Raw genomic sequence first — 15,444 nt, 5'->3', positions numbered from 1 at the left:
CCCGTCGGGCTTCCGTCCCCTCCGGCGGGAATCCTACGCGGAACAATCTAGAGCACGGCGGGAAACGGCGGGAAACGGCGGCACAGACTGCGGCGGTGACACATTTCCCACAATGCCGAGCGGCCGTAGCCGGGCCCGTGCGTCCGTCTCCGCGGGGGGGGAAGAGACAGGCTCGCCGCGGGAGGTAATTAGACGCCGCGACGCGGCATTCCGCACCGTTATTTACGACGCCGCGCCGGAGGGAGACGGACACACGGCGCAGATGCGCCGAACGTGAGCTGGTTCGCGAATACGCCCCCGGTGCACCGGGGGGGGGGGTCTCGGAGAAAAGCCACACCGCTTATAAAAACAGGCAAAGAGCAAAGCCGAATTACCGCTCGTTACCGCTAATTGCTTCCGCGGATGAGATATTTGGGAATTCGAATGTTGTTTTTTTTTTGTGTTTTTTTTCTTCTTCTGTGGTTTCCCACAGGTTTGCTCGGCGGTGTGTCTGATGGCCGGGAATGAACTGTCGAGAAGTGACTGGAGTTAACATGCTAGGAGGCTGATTACTGCGAGGCCGGTCTGCTTTCCTGGCCCCCTAGTAGGCAGGCTGCGGTCAGTTTTGCAGAGCGTTTCACATAGGGGCCGATGGGATTTGAAGTCCAGGGGCTGATGGGATTTGAAGTCCAGGTGCTGCTGAGTATGTTAAACTGCAGTCAGCACCTCTGAGAAATCTCTAAATGTAGTTCTCAGCTAATAGGGTGCTTCCCAGGACGATCATGTTTACAGCTGATGCCAGTTCCCCTCTATGATGAATAACTCCCTCTCCACAGCTAGAAGAAAGAGTGAGAGGAAAACGAACCATTCCTATCCACAAAAAAAGGTTTCAGATGCTAACACATGGACTCTCCATCTGCTAACTGAGGCATCCCCATTTACACATCAAAAACCAAAAATCAGTCAGTCTCAACAATAATTTTAGTTTCATATTGAGACTTAAATTCTTGTTTCTTTCACTTTTTTTGCTAAATAAGATGAAAATCATTTCAAAATATGCCCATGGAATAAGATAAATCCATTTGTTGCTGCCGATCGGGAACTAGCATTTCCACACCCCGGCAGGATTAGCAAATCCAAATTCACCCCTCTGCTCGCTCTCAACGAGGGCCGCCCATCCCTGCACCGTGCGGGTAATTTTAGTCATTATTTACCGAGCCTAGGAGACGTGACCAGCGGCCGGTCGGACCAAAATAAACAGGGAAGGGGAGACGGTACGGAGCCATTGATCCACCTGCGTGTCCATCCTGGGCCTGTGCCGCTTTAAATTCCCCCTTAATTACAGCCTCGTGGATCGATCCGTGCCATCTCCCCAGACCACCGCATTACCCCCCCCCCCCCCCCCCCCCCCCCGCCCCCCCGCGCTCCCCCGATCAAACACGCGATCCTCCGACGGAAATCTGCAGCTCGGCCTCCCGTTAATCCGCTGATGAGGCGCGATAAACCAAAACAAGCGGAGAGGGATCGATGGCCCGGGCTGGAGACGGAGCCCAGCTCCCCTTATCTTCTTCTGGCCGCGGCGAATCCATTCTCGCAGGACACGCACGCGCAGAAAAAAGCCTCGTACAAACACATAACGAGCCGTGTTTAATGCTGAACCTCATAGGATCTCAGAGCCCTTCAGGGTGAATGAGGGCTAAACTGATCTCAGCCTCTCAACCAGCACCAATGTGCAGCGTTCAAATGGACGGTTTAGGGCGGCCATTTTGTGTTCAAATATTCACATCTGAGATGAAGATAAATGCGATTTTCTCAGTCAGTTTTAATAATCATTTTGTTATTTAGCTGACACATTTATCCAAAGCAACTTCGAGTTGATCAGGCTAAGCAGGAGACAATCCTCCCCTGGAGCAATGCGGGGTTAAGGGCCTTGCTCAAGGGCACAACGGCTGTGCAGATTTTATCAAGGCTGCACCAGAGCTTAAACCACAAACCTTCCAGGGTCGAAGCATGTATCTTAGCCACCAGGCTACAGGATAATTAATTATAGCACATTTTACAGAGAACTGTCACAAAAACATTTTACCGAAGTAACAGAAGGAAAATTGTACAAAAACCAGACCTGAACTCCCCAAAAGCAAGCAGGAAGGTAAAAAAAAACCCCCAAAAAATTCCCCTGTGGAAAGAAAAAACCACTCAAGCTTCAGTGAGAAAAAAACTCCATGAGGAAATCCAGCGATAGAGTGGTCGCCCATTCTCCTCTGTCTGGCCCGGTGTAAAGTAGAGGCAGTAACAGGATGTAACAGGGCTGTAATAAGGGATGTGTAATAAGCGAATGCCGTTCACCGAGCACAGAGCGTTGGGAATCGCTGGGATGGCGGTCAGCATAGGAGAGTCTGGGCAGGAAGCCAGTCGACTGCAATCAAAGGCACTTTACTGTAAAAACGCTTTACTGTACGTGCCCCCGTGAACCGCAGCTGTGAAACTGGCTTCCAAACCACGTAAAAATAAACACATTTTCAACACCACGCAGATGTTTTGTGTTCTTAAAGGAAGGAGATATAATTCTATACTGTAATGCAGGGCTGCCCAACCCTGTTCCTGGAGAACTACCATCCTGTAGGTTTTCACTCCGAACCTAACAAAGCTCACCTCATACAAGAGCTACAGCAGGGCTGTGCAACCCTGTTCCTTGTTCCTGGATATCAACCTTCCTGTAGGTTTTCACTCCAACCCTAACAAAGCTCACCTCATACAAGAGCTACAGCAGATCTGCCCAACCCTGCTCCTTGTTCCTGGAGATCTACCATCCTGTAGGTTTTCACTCCGAACCTAACAAAGCACACCTCATACAAGAGCTACAGCAGGGCTGTGCAACCCTGTTCCTTGTTCCTGGATATCAACCATCCTGTAGGTTTTCACTCCAACCCTAACAAAGCACACCTCATTCAACAGCTGGAGATCTAAGTTTCAGCTGCTAATTGGTAGCATCAGGCAATTTAGGGTTGGGGCGAAAACCTACGGAGCAGTAGATCTCCAGGACCAGGGTTGGGCAGCCCTGGTGTGATGTAACGATAGTATGAGGGGAAAGGCCTGATTTAGTTTAGGACTGAGTGGGTAGTTGTTCACATGGAGCCACTGACAGCCAGGCTCTCTTGAGTGGCAGGAACACACCTCCGCTTTACCTGGCCATGGGTCACCTGAGGGGCTCCAACAAGGTTGTCATGGAAACAGAGAAACATCCAGGTGCACCATATGGGGGGGGTGATAGGATGACTCCATGGGCCCTGACTGACAGGGGCCCCCGAAACAATTATGCAGGGTTGAGGTGGCCTAGGGTGGTGGGGCCCATTACATTACATTACATTATTGGTCAACGTACAGTTGATTAGACTTAGTAGGAGACAATCCTCTCCTGGAGCAATGCAGGGTTTAAGGGCCATGCTCAAGGGCCCAACGGCCGTGCGGATCTTATTGTGCCTACACCGGGATTAGAGCCACCGACCCTGCGTGTCCCAGTCGTCCACCTTAACCACTACGCTACAGGCCGCCCCTACATGTAGGGCCCAATGTAGGCTCTTTTCACGGGGCCCAAAAATCCCTGGCGGGGCCCCTGGGAAAGTCTCAGTCGTTTCGCCCGTTGTTGGCCGGGCGCGGGTCGTAAAAGCGTTCTTCAGAAACGAGGCTGACATCACACGGCGCTCACACAGCCCGTTCAAAGGCAAGCGCTTTTTTAGCCGAGAGACGGTGAAAGATTTACCGTCGTTTGTTCGTACATTTCATACTTGGACCCTGACAACATAGCTTTGTGCAACGAGGGCAAGTCAGACCATGTCAAACAAGGGAAAGTGAGGAAAAACGCTGTAAAAAAAAAAAATGCTTTTTGAACAAACGGAATAAATCACTCCGCCGGCGCGGTGTAAAATGTGTAATTACAGTCTTTCACGAGCAGCTGAAAAGTGAACTCAGCGTTCCGGGTTCAGGAGAGAAGACGTGGGTGAATCGCACTGCGTCCCGGTCTGCCTTCCTGTGATTTACAGAGATTACTCATGCTGTAAAACTTCTGATGACGGACACTCTTGAGAGACGGTTTCTGTCCGTACACAGCATTCCATCCTGAAACGCTCACAGCAAAAAGGAACCGTAAATTCTGTTGCAAAATAACTCGGAAGGTCACAAACCTAAAAGTTCACGGCTACAGTGGGGAACGAACGAGCGCGTGGGTGGATGAACTTGAAAAGCGTACGCATTTATCACGCGTTCGATCGCGAGTGTCGGCGAAATATGTGTAAAACTGAAACGCCGCTGGTTTTTCATGTGTTCCGGGGCTTAAGTGCTGCATTGAAGTCTGAGGGGAAGAGAATTGATTGGCTGAAGGGTCGGCACACCTTGCCGCTGAAGCCTCCGGCCAGGTCAGGCGAGTTAACTGCTGTCATCAAACAATTACTTACTGAGAAACATTCAAAAGAACCGGCAGACCTTTGTGCTCCTGAACCCCCACCACCCCCCCTCACCGCCCTCCCATCTACAGTACTGGATGTCAATCAAAGCAATTCTGCTATTCACAACTGACAGTTCTAAGATTCTCAGCCAGTCTATCCTTCATAGCCGACCAGCACACGGACGCAGTTAAACAGGGTTCTGCCACGTGAGTTATGAGTGAGTAATGGAGTCATTTTTAACGGAGTAATGGGGCGACATTGGGCTCAGGAGGTAAAAGCCGGTTCGATCCCCCACCTGGGCTGGGTCGAAGTGTCCCTGAGCAAGACTCCCAACCCCTAAATGCTCCTGGCGAGCTGGTCGGTGCGTTGCATGGCAGCCAATCGCTGTCGGTGTGTGTATGAACGAGCGAACGAGAAGCATCAATTGCACAGCGCTTTTTGCTAAAGGCGCTATATGAATGCCAGCCGTTTTTACGGTTTTACCGTGTCAGACGTGTGTGCGGTTGGTGGAGATTTCATTAGGGATCTCCCAGCGGCCTCTTTGTTCAGCGCTCAGCGCACACCGCCGGGCCTTCTGGGAAGAGAGCGAAGAGCTAGCGCAGCATCAGCGCAGCGTGAAAACGCTGACGGGGCAGAGGAAACGCAAACTTCACGCTGACACGACAGGACCCGATGAGCGAGAACCAATCAGACCTGCGCTGGTCCAAACCGGACCTGAACCCCCGCTTTGTTACACGCCAAAACCGGCTCAAACTACGTCACCGTCCGGTTCGGCTTTATTTCTGCAGCGCTTTTCACAGCAGACTGTCCCAAAGACGCTTCACAGAGTAACAGAAGAGCAAATGCCAGGCCTGAACGCCCAAAAATAACAAAAAAAAACTCTCTAGTGGTGAGAAAAAGCCTCAAACAGTGGAAGGAAAAAACACCCGGATGGGAAGAGCTCTCAGGAGGAACCCGGCTATAGAGGGGGCTATCGGCCCCGGATTTCACTCGCACCGTACCGTCTCTTTAAACGATAACCAGTAGCAGTCAGGTGACATCAAGCCGTAACGAGCCAATCAGAGCTCATTAAGCAAGGCTGTCTGCCACTACCTCGGACAGACCAGCTATTGAAGGCCTTCTAACGATTAAATCTAACCCTTACGGGCTAGCCCGATATAGCAGTCCCCTTTTCAATCGGTTAACGGAGTACAACAACAACAACAACAACAAAAACAACAAAAAAACACAGACTTTCATAAAGCAGTTGACGGAAACACAGCGTCAGATCTAAGCAAGCAAAATCTCCAAGCGCCTGGGAAACAAACACTTCAGACTGTCTGGAAATCATAAAAACACAAGAGAGAGGTGAACGCTGTCTCTGAAATTCAAAGCGTGCTTTTAAAAAAAGTCCAGGGATCACATGACAGAGGGTGTTTTATAGTCGGAGCACTGGGGCTCAGTATTTTACTGATCTGTATTCCCCCGCTCTCCGTTCTGTACCCTTCTCTGCGAATCAATATTTTTGTGAGCGTGAGGTTTGCTAAACAGAAAACATAAAAAGCAGCACAAATCTGCAAGTGAAATGTCAGGTCCAGCCATAGACCCAAACTCTGCCAAATCTGCCAAATCTGGCTCTCTGCAAGATATTTCTACAATATCATCCACATACACACACTCGCCCTTGCCCACATGCATATTCACACACACACGCACACACACACACACTCATGCATGAATGCACACATGCAAAAATATGCCTGTCTATACCACAAAACACACCCACACATGTTAACAATGTATTCCTGCCTAACCCATCTTCTGTCAATCTCTCATCAGGCAGGCCTAGGGCCGGGTCCTCGACAACACACATACACACACATACACACACACACACACACACACGTACACACACGTACACACACACACACAAACACACACACACACAAACACACACTCACACACACACACACAGAGACACACACACACACACACACACACACACACATTCACACACAGACACACACACTCACACACACACACACACACACACGTACACACACTCACACACAGACACACACACACACACACACACACGTACACACACTCACACACAGACACACACACACACACAGACACACACACACACACACACACACACGTACACACACTCACACACAGACACACGCACTCACACACACACACACACACACACACACACACACACTCACACACACACACACGCTCTGTCTTCCTGACACCATCGATCGCCCCCCCCCCCCTCTGTTCTTTCTTCACTCAGTGTGTGTGAGCTCAGAGCAGCTCTAACCTTTTCACTGAGGAGCTGGAGAGACCCAGAGCAGAGACCCTCACTCCCGAGCAGCTGCTGAACCCCTGCCCCCCTCCATCCATCTCTCTGTCCATCTCTCCATCCCTCCCACCCCTCCCTCCCTCTATCCCTACCCTCCCTCTCTCTCTCCCTCTATCCCTACCCTCCCTCTCTCTCTCCCTCCATCTCTACCCTCCCTCTCTCCCTCTCTCCCTCCCTCTCTCTCTTCCTCTCTCCCTCCCTCCCTCTATCCCTACCCTCCCTCTCTCCCTCTCTCCCTCCCTCCATCCCCACCTCTCTCCATCCCTCCATCCCCCCTCCCTCCATCCAGCTCTCCCTCCATCCCCCCCTCCAGCTCTCTGCACTCCGAGAAGCTGCCAGGGAGTGTAACTTCCCAGACACAGCATCATCTCCACGCTCAGCGTCGAAGCGCCAAATTCTGCAGGGAGGCTCATCCCAGACCCAGCATGCACTAGGCATGGCAGGGATTTTTCTGTTTTCAATGGCAGATTGAACCCCCCCCCCCCGCCCCCCGCACCCCCCCACACCGCACCCCACCATCAGGATCACCTCTGCTAATGAGCAGCACAGGGGATTTGGGACTGTTTTCCTTTTTCGGGGGAAGGTTCTGTAGATATCGCCCCAGACAGCAGAATTGACCTAAACGCTGGGGCTTGCACAAACAAAACAAAAAAGCAATGCCTGAGCAGTTTGTGTTCAGACTCTCGTGTGGTGCGTGTGGTGTAAGATGACCATTTCAAGGTCGTTCCGCCTCCCAAAGTTTACAAAACCACCCCACCATCTCAGTCTCAAGGCAACCATCCCATTCGTCCAAACTAAATAATGCCACCTATAGTTCTTCTGAGAGAACTTTAACCACAGTGCCCAGAAAGTCACAGATTTGTTTATCGCACAAAAGGCCAATTCACAAAAGGAGGGGGAGAGGTCTGTTTTTAAACAAACTACTCTTTAACTACTCCAGCTACCGGTAGAGTTATACTCTAACCCTCTTAAGGTGTGAGGTCACAAATATGTGATTAGAATGTTCTTAACTGAACATTCTGGTGCTGATGTCACAATCACTGCTGGGAACAGAAAGCCATGGGGTTCTAGAACACTGACTAAGAATGTTGAAAAAAAAAAAAAAAAAACATTCCAAAAAAACTGTCACACTTTACAATAAGGTAGACGAATGTGCAATCAGAAATGCAGTTGTTAATAAGAATGAATTGAGTACAAGTCCATGAATTAAGCATGCAATTAACTTTTCATTCATTAATGTACTTCTTACCTACTAATTAATGTATTCGTTAACTGAATATTTATCCATTAGCAAACAGTAGAATAAACCTACAATTAGTTAACCATTAAGAAATACATAGTTTTTTGTATTCCAATGAACTGGCATTAACTTCTGTATTTAATGTAAATTAATGATGAAAAATTGCATAAACAAAGCCGTCCAGATTCACTTCTCTGTAGTTAGTGAACAACTACATTAGTTGATGGCAATTCATGTAAACTTATTGCAAAGTGCTGCCTGAAAAACCTTCTCCTCAGAGCGTTAAAAGTCCACTGGAAGGCCCCACACAAGGCCTGGCTCTCCTCAGTGCCACGCTCCCAGCCCTGTAGCACGCCGGTGGCGTGCAAGCCGTCAGAATGATCTAACGAGACAGCGTTAAACACCGCTCTGCAAACAGCCCCAATCTGCCACGCCGTTTACGCGTCTCCCCGCGGGGGCCCGGATATTTCGCCCGCCTCAGAACTCATTTCCCTCCCCGTGAAAGGCCCATTGTCAGGTCGGACAGAAGGACCATGTCCGCAATTTCACCCGCGCCACACGAGGGGCGAATCAAAATCCGACCTCTGAAATTGGAAACTTAACGCGTTGGCAGAGGCGCCGTTTTTTGTTTTGGTCAAAAGTCTTTTCTGCGCACCACTGTTCATTAAGCACGGCCTGGAGCCAGCCGGGCCCTTGATTGTACAAGTGGGCGTAAACGACGGCCTTCCGGGGGGAATCGTAGACGAAAGCGGGAGAGGGAAACAACACAGCGCTCTCTTCGTTTCCTTAAAGTCAATTTCCGTTATTCACGGGGAGGGAGGAAAAACACGCCGTCGAACACGGGAGGGCTGCTCTCTGATTTCACAAGCGCCCGTAAATCACAGGGCCGCCTCGTGTTTTTATATCGCGCGGCGGAAAAAAACGTTCATTCTCTTTCCCGCTTTGTCGACCTCGACCGAGTGTCGTTTAAGCGTTTCCCGAACGGGGCGCCGTCTGCGCGGCTGGGCCGAGAGCGAAAAGAGTTCTTCCGAACGAATGTGGAGGGCGGAAAGTTTAGCATTTAAATTAAAAAAGTGAAACTGCTTCGCAGAGGCACATCCGTGCACGTGTCTTTCCCATTAGCAGGCTTTGTAATGCCCCAAATTGATTTCACAAGGCCGCCTGCAGTCGGCCATTGTGTCCCGCGGAACCGTTATTAATATCAAGGATGGTTTTCATAACTGCCTCTGTCAGCACATTGGAAATAGAGCTGCAAAAAAAAAAGAGAGAGAAAAAACTTCCAGCTAAATTGGCGGAGGGGTAGAGGAGCGGGTCGCTGTGCATCGCTGTGGCTTCAGCGTCTCGACGCCGGAGACGGCTGTCCCCGAAATCTGGCCCGAATAAACAAAACAAAACACCGAGCCTTCCCGCCGCAAGGAAACCGGTCAAAGTGGCAGCTAGCGAAGAACCGCGAAATGATAAAATGACACGCTTTCACGGACGGGGCCGGCGGGAGACATTAAGGCATTAGGATGCCCGCACAAACCCCCCCCGCCCCCCTCCCCTTGTACCCTCGGCGAGACCGCAGCCGTCTCGCCCGGCCTAAGTCCTGCCCGCAGGAGCGGCCTCGCAGCTGGGACGAGTTAGCGTAGCGCTGCTATCACCAGAGCTCTCCGCACCTCAGCAGAGTGCCCGCGGGCGGACTGAGGTACCCACGGGCAGGGCCATCGCACGTGGCAGCCTGGAGCCTAGTGCCTGAGGTACATGCCTGTAGCCTGGAGCCTGGTGCCTGAGGTGCATGCCTGTAGCCTGGAGCCTAGTGCCTGAGGAGCATGCCTGTAGCCTGGAGCCTGGTGCCTGAGGTGCATGCCTGTAGCCTGGAGCCTACTGCCTGAGGTACATACCTGTAGCCTGGAGCCTGGTGCCTGAGGTACATGCCTGTAGCCTGGAGCCTCATGGCTAAGGTACATGCCTGTAGCCTGGAGCCTAGTGCCTGAGGTACATGCCTGTAGCCTGGAGCCTGGTGCCTGAGAAACATGCCTGTAGCCTGGAGCCTCATGGCTAAGGTACATGCCTGTAGCCTGGAGCCTGGTGCCTGAGGTACATGCCTGTAGCCTGGAGCCTGGTGCCTGAGAAACATGCCTGTAGCCTGGAGCCTAGTGCCTGAGGTACATGCCTGTAGCCTGGAGCCTGGTGGCTCAGGTACATGCCTGTAGCCTGGAGCCTGGTGCCTGAGGTGCATGACTGGGACCCGGAAGGTTGGTGGTTCATGCCCCGATGTAGCCACAGTAAGATCTGTGCAGCTGTTGGGTCCTTGAGCAAGGCACTTAACCCCAACATTGCTCCAGGGGAAGATTGTCTCCTGCTAAGTCTAATCAACTGTAAGTCACCTTGGACAAAAAACGTCAGCAAAATAACAAATTGTATTATTGTTAGTGGAGTGAAAACTGGGGACCATTCTCAAGGTCCTCAGCCGGGGAGCTTTTGGAACAAAATAATATTTGTTTTGATAAAAAAAAGGGGGGGAGGGCCCCAGAATTCCTAGCCATGGGGTACCAAACCTCCCTCAGCTCTACATCTATGGCAGGGGTCTGTGACATTCTCCACCCAGGCTCAAAGCAATCCAGGGGAGCCCCCCACCACAACTTACAAAGGGTTATATTTCAAAAAAGTTTCATATTTTTAGAAATATTTTCCCAAATCTATAAATACTCATCGTATATTAGATCTGGCCAGGGACCCCCCACAGTACTTTCAAGGACCCCCTTACTGACGACCCAGCGTGTTCTGCAACCGAGTATTTATTTAACCGTAATTTAACACCGGAGTAGTTATATTGAGATCGATGTCTCTTTTGCAAGTTAGCCCTGGAGCCTAAATATCTTAGGACTTTGGATTTTTGTAGTGTAGTTGGAGAATAAACTACACTACCCCCCCCCCCCCACAGGAGTAGTCCCCCTCAGAGCCTGTCAGGATGGGGTACGGAAACTAAACGAAAATGGGGAGCGATTTGTCCTCAGTTTAGCAGGGGGGTTAGAAGGGAGGGGGGGGGACAGAATTGGATTTTAAATCACGCGTTGAGTTTTCCCCTACGGGCGTTTTGATCGGCCGTCTCCAGGGCAAACAGGGGCGCACGTAAGCCCTGATCTGGTGCCCTCGACGACCGAAGGCGGCATCTCAGCGTTCCCGAGCGGTCCCGGCCAGTGGACGGTGATTAGGAACGCCGGTCTCGCCGGTCGCCGTGACTCCCGGACGTCTCTCCCGGACGTCTCTCCCGTTTAACTTCACTTTTCTGTCACAGAATCGCGGCGGAAAACCAATAATAACAGCTCTATTCAGAACGAATGCTGGGGCGCGCGGTTTGCCGTATTTATAACAATTCTTGGCGCCGAATTGTCCTCCCTTTATGAAAATATAACTTCCCCCTATTAACCCCGCTAAAACACGACTCTTAATAAACGTTGTTAAAGTTGTTAGAGCAGCATTTTTCTGCTGACTGCGTCGCGCGGGGAATATTACTCCAGGATCCTTCTGGAAAGGTGACTCTACTCAACAGTCAGCGTAGCGCCGGCGAAATTAATTCATGAAGAAGTGGAAACCTCCCCCCCGGGGAACAGCGCAATCTACCCCCCCCTGCCCCCCGCCCCCCGCCCCCCCGCCCCTCTCTCCTCGCCCCCCCCCCTCCCCCCGTGCCAACCACTTCACCCCCGAGCGCTCCCATCCGAAATACCTCCACTCCCGAATCCGTCTCCGCCTCACCCTCCTGGCTCTGTAGCCGCCCAATTACACTGACACCCCCCCCCCCCACCACCACCGAACCCGCACCCAGAAACTCAACATTGACTGAGAACCGTAATTCAGAGTGATATTCGCCTGTGGCTGCAAACCTCAGCCATCGTCTTCTCTTTTTTTTATCCCCCTCTTTTCTTCTCTCTCTCCTCTCCCCCCCGCCCCCTCCTCCTCTTTCCTCCCGAACCTCCAGCTCCTGTCGGTGGCGCTGAGTCACCCGTTTCCGGGCAGCGGAGTCACGGGCGCTGGTCCTCCGGGCCGACGCTCCTGCAACGCCCCCGCAGCGTAAAGGTCAGCCCGCATCACGAGAGGGGGGCTCTGCTGGGCTTCACACCCCCTTACCCTCCACCCCACCAACGCCCCCACCCTCCACCCCACCAACGCCCCCACCCTCCACCCCACCAACCCTCCACCCCACCAACGCCACCACCCCCACCCCCACCTCAGACCCCCACGTCCACTCACCACCTCCCTCCCTCCCTCCCTCCCGAACAAAGAACAAAACCAGAGAGGAAGAAAGAAAATCACTCACTGCAAAAAAATGAGTCAATCTCAACAGGTCTTATATCGAGACTTGACTTCTTTGCTAATTACGACAACATAACGAAAGCCAATGAGGTGAGGCAGTTTTGACAAGATTTTGCCAGTGGGAAGAAAATTTCACTTGTCAAGCAAACAGTACCGTAAAACCAGCTAATATTTTCTACTTGAGAAAATATTATGATCAGGGGGGCGTGACTGCACTTTCCATCCCGCCGCCCCCAGCCCAGCCCCACAATGCCCACCTTCTCTCCCAGCAAGCTCAAAACCAGAGAAGAAGAAGAAAAAAAAAAAAAAAACTCTCTGTTGGTCCTTAAGGTTTACGGAACAAAAACTAATTGCTCTGCCCTTTTTTATCACACACAAAGAAAGGCCTTTGAAAGAGGCACGTGTGCCCTGTGCCTGGCTGATGTAACCAGGCCCTCGAATTCCCCGACATGAAAGACCCCATCACATATGCTTGCGTTATATGCTTTGCGACAAACAATTGCGCCGCGATTCTCTCTCTCTCCCTCTCTCTGTCTCTCGCCCTCTCTCTCTGTCTCTCTCTCCCTCTCTCTGTCTCTCTCTCTCTCCCTCTTGCTCTGTCTCTCTCCCTCTCTCTGTCTCTCCCTCTCCCTCTCTCTCTCCCTCTCTCTGTCTCTCTCCCTCTCTCTCTGTCTCTCTGTCTCTCTCTCTCCCTCTTGCTCTGTCTCTCCCTCTCTCTCTCCCTCTCTCTGTCTCTCTCTCCTCTCTCTCTGTCTCTCTCTCCTCCCTCTTGCTCTGTCTCTCCCTCTCTCTGTCTCTCCCTCTCCCTCTCTCTGTCTCTCTCCCTCTCTCTCTGTCTCTCTGTCTCTCCCTCTCCCTCTCTCCCTTTTCTCTACTGTATCCCTCCTCTCTCTCCTCTCTCCCTCCCTCCCTCCCTCTCTCTCTACCCACTCCCACTCTCCCTCTCTCCCCCCCCCCCCCCCCCCCCCCCCACTCTATTCTACAGTCGCGTTTAGAATGCAGCCTCCATCCCAGAGTCCCCGTCGCACAGATCTGAACGAGGCGGGCTAATTCAGCGTGTCAATACGCCCGAGCCCGGCGCAGACAAAATGGCGGCCGCATGCGCGGTGGGAGATAATGGCCCGCAGTGTCTCCCTGAACGAGGCCGGAACAAGCGCAGAGGGATCTTCTCGTCTGTTTGGGATTCTCTGATCCCTTTCTGCCTCCCACCACACCCCCCTCAGAAACAAATTAAAACGGAGAATCACCCAAGCAGCTCGTTCGTACATATGGAGTCAATCTTGGAACGATTAAATGTGAATTTGCGATGAACGTGCGGCCAATATCGATGCGAGGTGGCAGTCTGCTGTAAAAGGGAACCGGCGCGGTTCCGTTTTCACAAACCCAGGGAATGATTTTGGTTGGACACAGACACACCAAGCACACGCAAATAGCAAATAGGAAAGGCCAAGCCAAAACTAAGCACTTTCCCTGAGGTTCATTCTGAAATCCTGATTTGTCTCCCCCGGGTAACTCTAAAAAGGGATTTAAGGCTCTTTAGATAAATGCTATATAATGTAACGGCCAATACTTGCGATGTTTTCCTATTTCCTTGTCCAAAAAAACGGCCCTGCCGTGATTTATAAAGCAGAGTTTCCTCACAGCCCTACCAAAACCACCGCGCTCAGGCCCACAATAAAGGCAAAGCAGACTTCATTTGCCCCTGTTTCTGCGCTGCTAAACACAAAGCTGAAAGGGATCTGTTATTGAGACAGGGAGGGTGTAACCAGCAATATTTTGAGAGGCGGGGGGTGGGGGTAATAGAACAGCCACATGATGGAATTGCCCCAGCCTGCCAGAATAGCCCACAGGGTGTTTTAATCACAGGCAGTCAGTGTGTCGGAGGGGGCGGTTGGGGGTTGGGGGTGGTGGGTGCACGGTGGACCCGTTGGGTCCCGCTAACGTGCTATCGATCAGGGCCCCCGCCGCGGTGCCAGCCAGGAAGTTCGGGGCTTATTTGTGAGATGATTGGCCCAGCTGGAACCCCACCGCTGCAAACAGATGAGAAGCATCCCTCTGTCTCTCTCTCCCTCTCTCCCTCTGTCTCTCTCTCTCCTCTGTCTCTCTGTCTCTGTCTCTCTCTCCCTCTGTCTCTCTCTCTCCCTCTCTCTCCCTCTGTCTCTCTCTCTCCCTCTCTCCCTCTGTCTCTGTCTCTCTCTCCCTCTCTTTGTCTTCTGTCTCTCCCTCTCTCCCTCTGTCTCTCTCTCCCTCTCTCTCTCTGTCTCTGTCTCTCCCTCTGTCTCTCTGTCTCTCCCTCTCTGTCTCTCCTCTCCCTCTCTCTCCCTCTGTCTCGCTCTCTCTCCCTCCCTCTCTCTCTCTCTCTCTGTGGCAGATTGAGACCCCCTGGGTGAAAGGGACAAAGAGAGGGAGAGATAATGAAAAATGGAAGGGGCTACGGTGGCTAAACAGTGAACTGGTGGGCCATCCATTTCAGATGATACATTCCAGCCCATACAGATATGGGGGGATGCAGGGATGGGGGGAAAGGGGGGGTGCAGAGAGAGAGAGAAAGAGGGAGAGAGAGAGAGGGGGCCAAAATCGCGGTCACGCCTTAGCGCCCATCAGGAGGGGAGAGCTGGCTAGGCACAGTGAGATTACACTGCAGCAGCTGTGTGGAGCTGATATCTGTGTCTGAGACTGAGGGTGGGTATACACACACACTTACACACACGCACTCACTTACATACGGGCATACACACACACACACTCACTTACACACGGGCATACACACACACACACTTACACACACACACACACACACACACTTACACAGGGGCATACACACACACACACATACATGCACTTACACACACACACACACACACACACACACGGGCATACAAATACACTTACACACACATGCAAACACACACAATCACACACACCACACACACACACACACACACACACACACACACACACACACGGGCATACACATACACTTACACATACAAACACACACAATCACACACACCACACACGCATACGCACACACAGGCACCCACACCCACACACGCGCACACACACCAGAATGGCACATTAAGACATACATCTTCAGAAGGAGCAGACAAATTAAAAGGGGAAGCTCATTAAACTCA

This window comes from Conger conger, chromosome 5, assembly GCF_963514075.1.
Source record: "Conger conger chromosome 5, fConCon1.1, whole genome shotgun sequence".
Classification (NCBI taxonomy): Eukaryota; Metazoa; Chordata; class Actinopteri; order Anguilliformes; family Congridae; genus Conger; species Conger conger.
Note: the sequence above shows the minus strand (reverse complement) of the source record.